Source organism: Hemicordylus capensis, chromosome 3 (genome assembly GCF_027244095.1).
Source record: "Hemicordylus capensis ecotype Gifberg chromosome 3, rHemCap1.1.pri, whole genome shotgun sequence".
Lineage (NCBI taxonomy): Eukaryota > Metazoa > Chordata > Lepidosauria > Squamata > Cordylidae > Hemicordylus > Hemicordylus capensis.
The window spans coordinates 49,882,386-49,899,527 of record NC_069659.1 but is presented as its reverse complement, the minus strand read 5'-3'; positions in this window follow the sequence as shown (position 1 = coordinate 49,899,527).

Here is a 17,142-nt window from a genome sequence, read left to right as displayed (position 1 = left end):
AACTCTAAAATTTGGAACAATTTGTACAGAGCTTTAGTGATTTCTCCTCAACTTTTGCCACTGTGGCATACTTGGGGCCACATTCAGTTTTGAAGGAGAATGCATACTGCAAGAAAGGCATGTGTATGTGTTTGCGTGCCAACATCTATAAGGTATAAGGCACTGTAGAAATCTCATCATTGTCTTGCCCTCCACATGTTAAGATATTGCATGTGATACTGTTTATTCTTGTATTATTGTGTGTGTCAAAATGAGGTCTTGGAAAAAGGATTTAATCTTTAGTTTTATCAGCACCAAAGACCTCTATCTAGATCAGCACCCTTTTTAATACACACATGCACACATACGGTCAGATAGGAAATATGTGAATACTTCTAATTATTAAAATAATATGGGGGTAAAAGTAATTTTTATTGATATTGGAAAACTTTGTGAGTTCTTATATTATTGCACAGGAGCAGCTGTACAACATCAGAGTCTCTCTTAGGCCCAAATTAAGTTATTTTTCACCCCCCGTTTCTGATTTTGGGACCATAAGCCAAGTTTGCTGCACTTAGCTCATCGTTGTTGAGGCAGCTAAGATACCCTTCCACCTCCAGAGGCCCATACTCGTATGAGATATTCTCTCAAACCATTTATTGATCGCCAGGGACTTCCCTTTGGCTTCCCTTACCCATTCACACAAATACATGAGATGACTAAGCAAAGAGTATAGCAGAAAAGTATGAGAGGAAAACAAATAGGCAGCAAGGCTCTGAACTGAACTGGATTGGGCTGTAGGAAGGGAAGCACAAAATCATGAAGTCTAAATATATTTGATCTTTAGGCTATCAAGCTTAGACCTCAGAATAGCTTGAGGGTTAATAAACATTTGAATGGACACCACAAAATATGGGCAGCAGCAGGTCTGCCACTTTTAGTGGTATAAGTTATAAGGCCACACTGGGTGTTGTCTTTGCTGTATACCTTTGCAAAAGGTGTGAACTCCAAGTAGGAAATTTTCACTGGGCTACAGTGGAAATGGGAGTAAAATGCCTCAAGCCCTTTAGTGTTAGTTCGGGTGAGTTGAGTAGCCTGCACAGGGGTTAGGGAAGATGTTTCTCTGGGAAGACCTAGACATGGATATGAACAGGGAGTTGACTGTCACAGCTTTTACCAATCATTTTGCTGGACATTGTTAGACAAGTAGCATTTTTGACAACCACCTGTGTCTTTTATATATAGCTTAAAGGAAGGGCAAGAGGTTAGTTTTATTATAAAACAGGAAAAGAAGGCACATGATTTTACTTAGTCTTGACTGAACTCAGGTTGAGAAAACAAGGAAAGTTTTTCTGGGAGGTGAAAAAGTGCTCATGGGAGCAGATAGCAGAGAATACTGGAGCAGAGAACAAAGGAAAAAGACTGAAGGAGTCAATGATGGGAGAAGAAAGTGAAGGAGAAATGAAGACCATTCTTCAGATTTCTGTTTGCTTGACATGCTTAGGATTTGGCAGTGTTATGTCAAGAATGGAAAAGATTTTGCCTGGCCCTGAACATAGCCCAGTTACATATCTCCAGTTTATGGTGGTATGGCTGTTGGTGTCTCCCTGTTCCCTTCCTTCTCACCAAAGGAACATTTAGATCACAGTTATAGTCTTCCTAGTTTAAGCATTCCCATCCCTTTCTTCAAACATTGGCTATGTATGAAGAAACTATTTGGCAACCCTCAGGCTCCACTACCTCTCCACCTTCTTTCATTTTCAAAAAACGTGTTTAAAGCAGTACTTTCTTATTGCCCCATCAGTCATAGGGCTGCCAGTCAAAGTTGGCCCGGTATCTGAAATAATCCAATATTTATGCCGATGAAATCCATATATACCAAGAAACTCAAATGGTTTATCTGGTCACAATGACTCAGTAAACCTTTTCAGAATATATGGTCCATGCAATGCTGTTAACTTGTCATGGTGCCCCTCTTCTCATTAGAAACAATAAACTAGGAAGGAGGAGAGATCTATCTAGATGATCAGTATGTACATTAAATGTATAAATAATAAAAACACATTTTTGACCTTTGGTTGTTTTTTTCTCCAGACGTTGAATTGAAAGTTCATGTTTGCTCTAAATCTACTACTGTATGCACCTAACTTAGTCAGACTTAAGGTGGAAGGAGGAGAAATGGGATTACCAACAGCTCTATGAAGACACAGGGGTAGTACACAAACTCACAGTCCAGTGTTTTAGACATTTCATAAATACTTAAAAAAAACCAAAAAAAAACAATCCCTTTACTTACTCATCTGAAACAAAATAAACAGCAGTGGATACAAACTTCTTGTAACAATTACAAAAGAAAACAACAATACAATCCCCCAACCTTAACATCTTTTTTGTTTTTTAAATTCAAGACTGCAGCATATCCTTAAGGGCAAACTTTTCAATTATTTTTTCTTTCTTTTCTTTTTTTAAATAATGTTTTCACCAAAAAAATCCACAAAACAGTCTTGTACCAAGAAAATGCATTCAAAAATAGAAAATATTACACAACAAAAATATGTACCCTTCCTTTCCAAAAGTGTCTTCACAAAAAAATGTAGAAAAAATTCCAACCATTTTGTTGCTTTCCTAAACATGTAACCTTCAACGTAGGGCACAAATATTTATTGATTTAATTTTTGCATAAAATATGGAAGATATAAACCAACTATTAAGATTTTGAAGTTAAAAAACAGCCAACTTCCCCACTCTGTTCCATATATTCCTAGAACAAAGTAAAACAAAACAAAACAAAACAAAGCCATGATTAAATAAGAGATTTCTGAGCTAATGGGCTTTGAAAATATTGTGATAGTAGTGTCCAGATACAGTGACATGAGGGGAAAACTGTCTGTCTTTTAAAATAGGTGGTTTGTGAATTATATTTCAACAAGTCTATCAACTCCACTGTACTTGACTGAGAGAAACAGGAAAGAAAAAGGGCATTAATTGTTGAAAAGTCTAGGGGCACAACAAGCTGATCTTAAATATTTCATTTATTATTAAACTTTGTAGCCATTTTTCTATGGCGTAGAAGGTGTTTTCATATACCCTCAAAGTGCAAGAGGCCTGGGATCTTTTTTTTTTAAATCACAGTAGTCAAATACGAGGAAGTCCATTTTATATTCAGGACAGAATATCAAATTAAAGTCAAGTCATATTATTTGGTAGCATATCTGATACTTAAGCAAAAGTGGGACACAAAAGATTGAAGCGATTTCTACAATGGGTTTTACCTAGCCCAAGAATCTCTCTAGTGGATACTATATAATACTGCACTTTTACCCTACAGTAATTGAAATGGCTGTGATGACACTGGTAAACTGAGATGTCTGATTGCAAACTAATATATATATATATAACTAAGTTTTGCACCTCATGTGAACCACATGTTGTCGTACTTGGTCTTTTTATAGCTGATTTGTTTTGTTCACAAATGAAAACAAAACACAACTCTTGGTTTATGCATATCTTCGCTCTGACTCTGCAAACCTCTGAGAGGTGGTGCTCCAACTAGGTAGGGTCAGGACCAATAAGGCTGCCCAAAATTTGAGGGTTTCTATTTCTAGACTCTAGTGCTTTAGATGCTTTACAAAAGAAACCTGAAAATAATGGAAAAAGGTACCTTGCTTAGCCTGCTTGTCAGTAAGTGTGCATTCTCCTTGTTAAAATAAAACGTTTTTCCAAATTTTACTTCCAGTGCATCTTTCCCAGCCCCCCTCACAAATAAAGACTATTTCACTCCTCCTTAAAAAAAACCAAACCCCCAGATTTATAAAGGTACAATACTATAAAATTGGGCATTTATAAAGAGAACACAATGTGCAAATGCAAAGCCAAAACAAAAAAAAAACAAACAACCATACAAACATAGACTATTAGCAAGAATGTGCTCAGAAAGCTATCTAACCCTCCATAACCAGATGATTTATAAGCATTGGTAAGAAATGGGTAAGGCTATTTGATTATTTATATCTCAATATAGTTAATCACTGCTCCCCTGCTTTCTGCTTCTTTATTGTTTCGGATGTTTCCTTTTTCTTTACTGGCCTTTTAGCTTTTGAAATTTAATAAAGATCTTTTTTGGTCTACAGTAGAATTACATATTCACAACTATAACAAAAACATAGGAAACTTTTTAGTAGCATATTTATGAGACCCTACCTATGTGGAACTAGAATGGACATTAAATATATTGAAGGGCAAAACCACCTTGGCACAAAAGCCATAGATTTGTTTTAAATTCCTGGTAAAACTGAACCTGGCTTCTGGATTTTGCTACCATGTTAAAATATTCTGAATGTACAAACACAACTCATATGGCCATTTCTTTACTTTAGAACATCAACAAGTGTCAACTACTGACTTCTTAAACAGTGTCACTCTAACGGAAAATCGAAATGGAACAAGATATGTATTTGGAGCCCAAGAGAGTTTTAGATTTCATAATACATTCTGCATCTTGGGCCAATTAAGGAGAATTCTTGTACAAGACTACAAAAAGAAAAATTCCTCCAGGCTCAGTATTCAAGCTGAATTTGAACTGGATACTGTGAGCAGATAAGATTTCCAAACCTCCTCCTTTAAGGAAGTACAAATAATCAGTGCATGGGAATATTTTGCATTGAGATGTAATGCTGTTTGACTAGCACCATCTCTCTATTTTTGAAAAGAAGAACTTTACTTACTGAAAGCATCAGCTCACTTTACTTACTTTTCTATTGCTGCTAAGACAGCACTGCAGGTGTTCAACAGATTCTAGAATAACTGATCAGTGGGAAAGTATTTCCTTAGAAAACTAGATAGAGCTCTTTATTTATGTCTCCTTCCCTCCTGTATTTCCGGTGCAGTTTTTGTTCTGAAATGTCTGGAAAATGACATTTTTGTCTTCACATGTTCCCTGACAATTAAGCTATCAAATTAATACATGCAGAATGAGAACAAAACTGCACCACACAGTTCAGGATGGAAAGCTACTTCCAAATAATGCATCAATGAGTTTCAAACAGAACTGTACAGTTAGTGTGTAGGTGTCTAGCTAGCTTAAATCTATGTGTCTGGTTTAAATCTAATTCCCTGATCAGCAATCTTGGAGCTGAGCGAAAACTGTTCACTGGTGAGGAAGGATTAAAAAAAAAAAATACAGGAGGATGATGGGAACAAGGCAACTTCATCAAAAATGACCCAGTGCTCCCTTTCTCAATAATGTAAGTTATTATTATTCACCATTTGCCAAAAGTTGCAATCCTTTCCTAATTAAACTAGATAAAATGAGCACTTATAGAGTCATAAAACAATAGTTGCAAAGAGAAATGTAATTCTTCCAAAAGAATGATTAAAAACAACAGCAATGATACTAAATAGTATATTGTTGATTTCAGCCCAATAATCCCATTAAACCTAAAAGCCAGGTGATGCCTCCTGCAAAATCTCATAATCTGAACAATGGTTCACTCTTCTACTCCCAAAGAGATTTAAAGGATTGCCTCTGTTGATTGTCTGAAGGATACTGAAAGTTGTCATAAAGATCCAGACTATTTCCTTCCTCCACTTCTTGGAATATGTTATAATGTAACTTTAAAATTGTTAATATTTTTCATTGATTATCTTCTCATTTGGTAAGCATATCTGATAAATTTTGTATTCCAAATGCCTTGCTTCTGATGAAAAGAACAAAGAACATAACTAGGTGCAAAGTGACTTGAACTAGTTCCAACTGACTGATCCTAACATGGGCTCTTACTTTGCAAACTTCTAATGAGGCGATATGTTATGGTGGTGGTTTTTTTCCTTTTTCCCCATTTTGTGATGGCTACTTTGCAGTTGTGTCACTGAGTCAGGAAGGATCTTACGGGTCCTCCTTTTTCTGGGTCATCAGATGTCCAAGCTAGAGATGGAATGGTAGTTGCTATGGGATCAACTCCTAATGACATTAGTTGGAATGACATAGTGGATTGGCTTTTACTAAAAGTCTGAGGGTGAACGCAGATGACCATTTATTAAGTAACTGCCAAGAAGTAACTTCCAGTAGCGAAGACAGCTATCCTTAGCACCCTGAGAGTTGGGGAGGATAATTCCTGTTTCTCTGTGCTTCTATTTGGGTGCGGATGTGTAGTAAAAATTTCCATTGCTTGGAAGGGCATTACATGTGATTGGCTTACCAAGTTGTTACCTGTGCTTGTGTGACATGTTACCACTGGGTATATGGTCATCTGAATTCACCCTATTTCATTTGAAGTTGGAAAGGAAATTTTACCCAGGACAGACTAATCAGTGATCCTGGGATGTTCATCCCCCCCCCGCCCCCCCGCCGCAGAGTGTGACTTGGTTTGATTTCTTGTATCCTGAAGCTATCTGCTCTGCAAGCATCTTATCTCTGCTTGTGGCACAGCATGGTTTACATTGCATAGGAAGATTTGTGAGATGCTGATTGTTGGATAGTTCTGCCTTTGGGGCTGGAAGGTGGATGATAGACTTTTGGTCTTCTTCCAACTCTGCGATGCTAACTATACAATTAAATGCTCAATTAAATTGAGGTTAAATTAAATTCATTTAATCTGGTAATTTTGTTAAAAATGCTCAACAAAAATGCTTAACTTGGAGGCTACTTTCTGCAGACTATTCCTTCTGTTTTTGTGGCAATACTATCTTGTTAAATTAATGATAGCCAGAGGCCCCCCCCCCCCCCAACTTCTGTGCTAGAAAGAAGACTCTCAGGTAAGATATCAGTGTCTGTAAGTATAGATTGCTTAGATCTTTTTTTCTACCATGACAGATGAGACTGGATCTGAACTGGTTGCAGAGAATTGCTCCTACCCATTTATCTGTTTTTACTCCTTTCTCCTTTACATGACCCATGCACAGGCATTCTGATCCCATAAATACATTTCAGTAGTGCAATACAATGCAGTCTTAGTGCAAAAATAAAAAAGCCTTTTCCAAAAGTAAGGAAAATGATTCCCATACCATTCTGGGTATTACAAACATCCAAAACTAAAGCAGGAGTTGCAGCCTCCCAGTCACACCATCATACCCCTCATCTCAATTCCTATTTATTTATTTCTACTCAATACATGGTCATCATTCCATCTTCCTTCTCTAGTGTTTTACAATAAAGCCTTTCATTTCAAAGATTGAAAATATATAAAGCCTAGGAAGACATCATAAAGGAGTGCCTCATGGATGGGAGAGTTAAGTGGATAAAGCAAAGGTCAGTAGTGGTTCTAAGTTGTCAGATGGCTCCAATGAATGGGCATATGATTGTAGATAAAATATATAGCTTTTCTGTTCCCAAAGCACATTTTTAGCAGTGCCCATTCTAAGGTTCTACAGTGCAAACAACTCTTTAAAGTAGCAACTCTCAGTAGATATCCTAAAACAAACAGGTTAACATGAACCTTGCTTATGGATCTCTCTTACACGTGCATTCCCCCCTCCAAGGCCCTTCTCAGGATGATCATGCCAGGAGTGTAATTAATTTATTATACAAGAAAACAAAAATCTAAAATAAAACTATAATACAACTTACATTAAAGTGTACCAGTGGATTAGAAGGCCCTAATTACATGTCCTGTTCTTATTTCTCCCCGTTCTTTTTTCATGAAAAGAAATTAGAATCTTGTGAGATTTTCTACTTTGTTAATTATCAGTAGCGCATTATTTCAAAAAGCACAGAAAAGACCTATAACTGGAGACTGTTTCCATCATTTTACAGCCTTCAGCAACAAATTTCTAAACTCATAGGCCAATATCCTGACTACTTATGTCGCCACATGCGATGAAGAAGTGTTCCTAGAGTTCATTAGCAAGAGAAGGATGATTTCTGCTGACCTCTCCTTCCCCTGAAAGTACCGTGTCACCCCAAAAATATGCCATTTAGGGCTGTATATCCCTCAAGGACATATTTTCAGGTGGCACACGGTACTCCCAGAAGAAGCAGAGATTGGCAACAATCACCTGTCCCTTGTGTGATAGGCACTGCAGAGCTAAGAAGCTCTAAGCAGGAGGGATACTGCTTCCCAGCGCATGGCAACACACCTAACCATGATGTTGGCCACATAATCAAACAAGACGGCATGAAAATTGTAAAGCAGAACTGGTTGTATTTGTGAGCAATGAACAAATAGATAAGTACTTGAAAAGAAATATGTATAGGAAGAGAAGAATTATTGCAGGATACTGTTATCAACCTCATTTTTTCCTGAGTTTGAAATAAACCAAACCTTGTCTATCTCTCTTTCCCTCAAGAAGACAGAAGCATTTTACATACTTTGTTCTATTTCGAAAGATTTAAGAGAGATTCATTGGTTCAGAAATAATGAAAACAGATGTGAGCAGAAACAATAACGCCTCGCTGTGGGATACTGGGAAACAGCTCTAAACCTGTCCTGTTACGGGGTGGGGTGGGGGGGAAGACAAGCCCTTATTATGATAAAACCTGTAAGGTATTGGAGATTTTAGGTTCTAAGCATCTGTAGACTAGTTAAGTAAAGATGGAAATGGAAATGTTTAACCATGAGCCTATTCTCTAACATCTTTCTGAGTTAATTGATTTGGCAGCAATAATTTCAGGACTGCCATATTTTGTTGAAATGTGCTTTTCACCTTTCAGTTAGTATAACCATGAATTCAATAACCATGAATTCAGTTAGTATAACCATGGGATCAAATATGCATGCTTAAAGTGCTTTCATGAGTGCACAGGTGCTCTGCCAATTTTCACATTCAGCTACAGGTCCTCCATCAGGTTCTCCAGCCTTCAGGAGTGCAGGCTTTCATATTCCACTCATGTGGAACTCCAGGAACCTGATTGATCCTAGAATAGGCACAATGTGTGCACTGGGATATATCATGCCTTTACTCTGTTAGCTTTTTATGATGGGATATACAGTACTATCATAATTATATTTTATTTTATGACAAAAATTGTGCTAGCCTCCTTAGCATCAAGATCAATTCACTCAGAAAATTGTTTATTGACTGATAGGTTGTATTTTTAAAGCATCTTATAGTGCCTGTTTTAATACTTTTTAAAATTGTGACATTGCATACTGAATTTCTTTATGTAAAACAATATCAGGTGACATAAGAGTCCAAAATTTAGGATATCTGGGTTATTTCCCTATTATGATTAAGTAATGATTAAAATATTAAAATTAAATGCTACGGGATTAATGAAGGATTTAGGTGATGATGAAGCTGTACAAATTCCTCCATTTTTCCCTTGCCCCCAGCAGATCTTTAAAGAAATTTATGGATGACATACCACTCTAGATTTTAATAACAAAATCATAAACTAGTGGAAAGATGCTTGTTTAGCTGTATAAGCCTTTTGATGGGATGGCTTGGATTCAATCAAATAATAATAAGCATTTTTTCTTAATAACTTTAATAATGGATTAATAACCAGTTATTATATGCTATGTGAATTTTGATTAAACAACAAATCTGATTTGATTAAACAACACACAGGTTGGGAATCAGAAATTTTAGCTACACACCCTTAATATGTAAACTTGCTTTCAGCTCATAGCCTGCTTGCAGTGAGCCTAACTTTAATATACCAGGAATAATGATCATGGTATTGCTTACAGGGTCATCAATGACAAATGAAATGGAAGCAATGGGGAAATGAAAGATTACACATTAACATGTGCTACAGAGCTCCAGTGCCTTTAATAAAAAAGCAAAGCTGCTTGTATGTGTCAGGAGTGGATTTAAAATGGAGAAGTAACAGGAGAGAGGATACTTTTCCAGCCTGTTTCTCTATATCAATAATGCATGAGGACAAACACTCATTTGAAATGTTGTGTGTGTGTGTGTGAGAAGGGCTCTGTGTTTCCCCTCTCCCCTGCTAGTTATCTGCTCTACAGCACCCTCATCTGGCATGGATTTTTGTTCTTTAAAAAGACATCAGGGCACTGCTGCATGCATTAGGAGCAAAATATCAATTACATGCTGGATCAAAGGGTCCAAATTATGCCTCATTGAACTCTTGTATTTTGTCTCAATCCCTTGATTATGTAAACAAATCCAAGATTAAAAAGTTAAGGCCTAGTTTTGTTGGTGGTGTGTGTGCTTGTGTTGAAAATCTCAATAGAACTACTGTTGTTTTTATGACTTGCTGTATAGAACAAGGCAGCAAAATTATTTTTGAAGAACCATTGGTCTTTTCTACAGAGCACTTTTCTTACACACTAGAGTATTTTCCAACAGAACCTGGCCACAGAATAAAGGTTTACATGCAAAGGCAGAGAAGTCTGGAAATTGAGTACCTTTATGCCACTACTTCATAGTTATCAAATGCCTTCCGATTTCATGTAACTAAACTACATCTGTCCATTGTGGTTTCATGATATCTGAATAATTCTCATTCTGCTCTATGCTAAAAAGAAAAAAAGAATCTGAAGCTCACTGCAGCAAATACAAGATTTAAGAATGTAAAAGATGTTCTAAACAGATACTTTTCTGTTTAAAGAGAAAGCATGACGACACTAAAACGGTTAAAGAAGCACCTACATCTCATCAAAAGTCTTTCACCCTTAGCCTTTACTGGTAACAAAGCATAGAAATCCCTTGTGTTCCGTGCAAACTTTTATTGCTCTCATTCTTTGGTGAAGTGCCTCATTTTGGTGAAGGAGTTTCAACAAAAAACTGTCTGAGTTTTAGTGAAGGTGGCTCACACAGGCTCTTGGGATTATGGGTTTATACGTGGTGGGGTGTGTGGCTTCAGCTTGTATGCTTCCACTACAATGTGTACATCATCAGACAGGCAGACAACTTGCTAGGGTCCCTCCAATTATTATTATTATTATTGTTGTTATTATTTTTTGGTGGATAAATCTCATGTATGTCATCACCTAAAATGAACTAGATCTTCAGCCTTGCATGTGAAAAGCTTGAATATATTCTGGGTGCTTTCAGGACTATCTAATGCTAGAGAGAACAACACTGGTTCAATTCAAGAACGCCAACTGATTTCGACTGGCTGGCATCCAGTCTAATGAAGTACTTCCACAACAAAATTGCACAAGTGCTAGATTGTATAACTGTGTGAAGTCATGGTGATGCTCAAAATTGCACTACTGCATAAAGTTCCCTGGAAAACATATGAAGTGTGCCACAGGTTTCACAGCTTTCCCCCTAGCACAATGCTGCGACACAAGCTCTAGACTTAACGTTAGTAGCTAGTGCAACATGTCTATTCAAATGCTTAGTTAGTCTGGATGTCTTTTTCTAGACTCAAGTCCAAGAAGTTATATATATCTAACCTTTTTGAAGAGGAATGAACAAATATGTCCACTGAATTCAAGGCAATGTTTTATAGGAATGTGAGCCCACAATATACATTTCATTCAATAACCAGAATGAATCAATTATGATGGAAAGGAAATCAATAATGTGTGATGTACTAATATAAAAGAAGCAAGAGCTGTCTGTCTGTAGACCTGTTGATATACAAATAAAAGCATCAAATCAGGAAGTAAATAAATCCCTAAACCTGCATTCTATTAAGGGCAGAAATGAATAGAGGGCAGTTGGTTTAAATGGTTTCCTAGATTATCATACATTCTCTATCTGTACATGTTTCTATTCAGAATTAAAGAGAAATAATAAACCTCAAAATACTGGTGTGAAAAGCAAAACTGTTCATTAACCATTGACTATGTTGGACATGTTTATAAAAGTAGTTTTCACCAGCCAGTGATTTTGTTAGTTTCACTTTCTGCTAAAGAATTGCCCCCTGAACACACTGCAATGTGAAAATGCATGGAGAGTATGTACAAATTTGGTACCATCTGGTTTGTGAGACCAATCCTTACTTAAGATATGCAAGCAGCAAACTATGTACATGTGTAAAATAGGCACCATGGCCCTGCAGAAAAATTATGCATTTTCAAAGGCAACAATGAGGCCAAGAGACACAGCATCAGGTGCAGTCCCTTTACAACAGTCAACTGATTACAATGCAAAGGTGACAGAGGAAGGGAGGGAATGTAGTTCTTTAAGCAAGTAACCAGAAGTCAACCAGAAAACACTCTGTGAGAGTATATTAGAAGCCAACAGAAGGCCTGGATAATGTTTGTGTGGAAATATCAAGGTCTGATTCAACATTCTAAGCTATATAGAAATAATATTATAAATATGGCGATCAATCCTATCTTAATCTGATTAGATAAGATACCTTGCCAAAATTTTTTTCCTCCCCTTCCTCTAACTTGATCAAATTAGATATGTGTGACTGAAATTGCAAGTTTTTGTTAACAATGAGCTAAAAACTGTAGGAGATATGATCATAGTTGCAAAGCTAAGATGTTAAATGGATAATAGAGAATGTATTATCCAAGAAACAGTGGTTTGAAATGGGGCATGACTTGTCAATAACACACCAGTACCATCACTTGTATATATAAGGGGATAATTATCTCTATTTACTTGGCTTTAATGACTTGTACCAGCTTTTTAATTAAGTCAACAAAACTAATTCGCCTATAAAAAGTGTTCTAGCCTATAACACCAGAAGTACCTCTGTTGTCATTTATGGCCTAAAAGAAACAAAAATACCAAGGGTTTGAGATGAGTCTTACTTGTCAAAGGCAACCAGTTATGTAGCTATTTAGAAGGCTAAATTAACTTGATTGGTGAATAATAAACAATAGGCAATGGAGTAAAGTTAATCAGAAATGGCCCAAGCAAAATACAGAGGTCTTGTCTCAAATCCAGATACTTTAGAACTTTTCAGATCACTAAATTAGGCCATGAATTTTGAGTGCTTTTGTTGAACTGACCACTGAGCCAGAAGGATAAAATTTGTTAAAGGGTTTGAAAGGTTTTGTGCAATTTCCTGTGATGGCATCATTCTTGAACTTATTCCTCTGATTTACTCATAAAATAAAGTTTATCCTGGTTCAGGTGCCACATTAAGCCAGCGTTTCATCATGGTTTAGCATGAAAATAATACGTTTTTGGCTTGTGTACTCTCCTCTCCCATTTGTGTGATGGGAGGATGTTTTTGATTTTTTGCTAGCTTTGAACAAGCCAGGAATTGTAATGATGCCAAATTTGGTAATCCCAGTTTGTTCTAACCACTGTTTGAAAACAAACCAGATTATAAACGGGAATTGAAAATCATGGCTTTACAAGTTAGAGCAAACTGGGATTTGTTGGGTTTGGATGTAATAACAAATTTCCCTTGTGTGAAACCTACAGTATAAGTAGAAAAATTTCTCCCCTCACACGTGAAGAGGAGGGAAGAGCATGAGCCCAGAGCTCACAATCATTGCAATGAACTATGGTTCAGCATTATGTCTAAACTGGGCTACTGATAAACTGTGCCTCTGATTCCAGTCTGGCACACTCAAAGGAAAAGTTCAATAGGGTGCAGGTGAGCCACTCAGAATATTTTTTTAAAGAGGAAAAAGAAATGACATGGTCAGCATCTATAGTAGAAGGAAACCTATCCATATATTTGGCTTATACAACCCTTGATTTAATATTTGCAGAGATAAATTATAGAATTTATTTCTTTTTGCTTTCTTGACCTTCTGATACATGATAAGAATAAATGTTGGCTTTTCATAAAAATACTGTTGCTTCCCCCCCCCTTCAGTCTCACTCTCTTTCGCTAAGCATTAATTTGAAAAATTGGGAAAACCCAAACAGATAATACAGAAATTGTTAATATAAAAGCAATCTAATTTTAGTGTGTTAATCATTAAATCTCATTAACTGCTGCAGGTGAATGATGGATAAATGTGAAAATTCTTGTTACTCTATAACAAGCAGATTCAAAAGTACAAATGACTATACTGTAAGTGTAGTGTGTGTGTGTGTATATATATATATACACACACACACACGGATGTGTTATATATTGATACAGATGTATATATTGTGTATGTATGTTCTAGTCTGCAGAAATACTGTACTGTAGTTTATTGTAGTGTATTGAACTTAACTAAGCAGCGCTAAATAGCAATTTATCCTTTTCCACTAAGCCACTAGTACTATTTTATTTTAAAACCTTCCAGGGAAAAAATACGTTTACAATCACTGACACTTTTGATTATAAAAAGACAACATACAATTATTAACAACAACAAAAAAACCCTCCTCCCCAAATGAATAAGCAATCTTGTTGCATTCATTGTCATATTTGAAGAGGGAGGCAAAATGCCACTAACAAAAGAAAACGTTTTGGAAGAAAAAAATGTATGTCACAAAATCTTCAATGAAATAAAAGAATTCTGGAGCAAAGAAACTACTTGAGACATTCTTAGACCCACTATGCTCCTAAAATAGGCTGCTGTAGACTAATTGGCTCACCTAATCCACTTACTAAACCAAGCGTAGTTTAAGTTTGAGGAGTGAGTTCTCAAATATACAGAGAAACCATTTCTTTCTTCACCTGATTATATATTGGTCTGCTAGATTAAATAAGAACATTCATTCTTGGAAAGACATTGCCAAAGGCCACATTGGTTTCAGGAGCTTTAGTTACTGATAGATAGGACAAGATATAAATGTGCACACGCATATCTATTCAATTTATATTACATGAAACAGGGAAAGACCTAGTCAAAGTGGGCCACAGATGGCTGTGTCCCAAAGTTACTTATTCTGTTGGCAGCATTAGGCTGCTCATTCTGATAGTTTACTAACAACAACTCTCATCCTTGTTGAATGTGACACTGGAAACATACTATTGCTACTTCTGTGCTTTAAGTCCTGCACATGCTATGACCAATTGTTTGAAACTACCAAAATCAGTAGAGGAAAGTTACCAGATATTAACATGTAAAATATGTCTGTTACTGAAGGAAATATGCCCATTATTCTTAGTGTTGCTTTAAGGCCAGATTAAAGGCTCTGGGAGGCATGCTTCATCCACTCCTGCAACACTGGCATGTCAACACATGATACAGCACAGCAGACCAAATCTGAGGCCAATTCTTAGCATTTACCTAGACTATATTTGGATAAACACCCATTTGACACTGTCCCATAAAGATGGATTTGTTGCTCTAAAAGTGTGTATCCATTGTGCCGTATGCAGTCAGTAGAGACCTGCAGCCAAAGATTTGGCTGCCTGACTTACAATCAGTGTGTGAGACCCAGCCCCCTCCAGCTGTAGCCCACTTGTTTGGGTTTCCTGGCTCCAAAAATTTTTAAATTCTCCTTTGTGTGCCAAACATCTGGGTATTGATGCCAAAATAAAACAACTTCTTATTGGTAGGAGTGTGAAAGGGAACTCTGTGGTGAGACACTGCCTAGAGCAGGGCTGTCGGACTGTGGCCCTCCAGCAGTTGTTGGCTTACAACTCCCATCATCCCTAGTCACAGAGGTCCATAGCAAGGCGGAAGTCATGTGTTGTTCTTTAGTCCCAGGGCAAATAACACACTAAATTCAATTCTAAATTCAATTCAAAGTCTCACTAAATTCAATAGGACTTACTCCCAAATAAATTTGGATAGGATTGCAAGCTAAGCCTACAAGCCTGTTCACACTTACTTGGAAGTAATTACCACTGAACTCAGAAGGACTTACTTCCTGATACAGATGCTAAGAAAAAGGCTGCAAGAAGTGTGTGGGGCAAAGCATCAGGACACACCACTAGGTAGAGAAGTGGGGTAAATGGGACCTGCGGCTTTGGATATGCTGACTCATTGTTCCCTCCTTCCTTGATGAATACAGCCATCAGCATCTCATGTGAATCTAAAAGGAGGGCGGAGAAGGGAACAAAGCAGCTGTGTGTGGGGGATGGGGTGAAGGAGGATGAAGTGTCACAATCAGTGCACAAGTGTTGCTCCTGCCTGTGTGGAATCTGGGTACAAGTTCTCACCGTTCAATTTGCCTGACTCTGCTCCTGCCTACCACTGCTGCCCCTGTGCCCTCTGCAGCAGGGGAAAGGCTAAGAAAGTGTCCCCGGATGAGCACTCTTACCCTGTGTGATGCAAAGGAGCGAGAGGGTGAGGTGGGGGAGCAACAATCTTTTCATTGTGCTGCTTGCTTTAAGCTCTCCACAAAGGAAAAGACAACCAAGCTCCCTCTCCTCCTCTGTGACATACAGGGGGAAAGAAGGTGCCAATCCTTATTCTTTCATTTTGTTCAGGGGGTCCCTGGAAGGCAGAATATGGCATAGCTTCCTTCTTTCTTATGTGCCCAGCACAAAGTGAAATCATCATACAGGGAGATTTCTTCTTCCCATTCCTAGCCAGAGGAAGAAGTGGTGGACAGGGTGGCAGCTGATACTGGCCACACTTGCACTATTCATGGTGCAGTTTCATAGCCACAAGTGCGTTACAATTAAGGATGTCAATACCTCCACAATCAAGGTTGCAATTAGTTTCCCTTAAATATAAAGGTCCTTTTTCAGTCACAAGTTCCATTAAAATAGAACTAGTCAATTTACAAAAGGGATTTGGGAAAGGATTATCATCAGCTTTTGACAACATGCACATTTGTTGTAATTTTCCATGAAGCAGAGTTTCCTGTCAAACACTATATAATGCTATATCTCAAAGATCTTTAAATAACTGAACATTTGAAATGACAATGATGGTATAAATACCACTTACTTGATAACATAGAGCAATATTAGATGGTCTAGTTAAAAGTAGTACAGTAATCTGTAAAACACCTGGCTTTTACTAAAGAGCAGGGAGTTAACTGTACAAAGCACTATGCTTATTTAATTAATATTTTGTCAGTAATTAACAGTCTGTGAAAGCACTTTTGTAATACTGGATTAGGTGGAAATTACCAAATGCACTAGCCAGATAAGAGGCTGAATATTATCACAATGCTTTTCCAAAAAGTACAATTACATTAGAAAATTGCTTGACTCAGTTGCACTAGTACTAGCAGCAATAACTGACTCCAGAATCAATTCTTGATTTTTCATCTGAATTCAGGTATGACCTATAACTTGCTGTAATGTCTAATCATTGCCATGGTACAACTTTGCATATAGCAGCTCCTTGATATAGTAGGGCAGTTATAGCATGGCAATAATTAGATGTTACAGCAAACTGCATTCTGTCCCTAGTACCATCTTCCTGCTTTCACCACCATAATAAAGTTCCAGTAATGTGAATAAAATTCAAGCTTTGGGTCTTGGAGAACTGT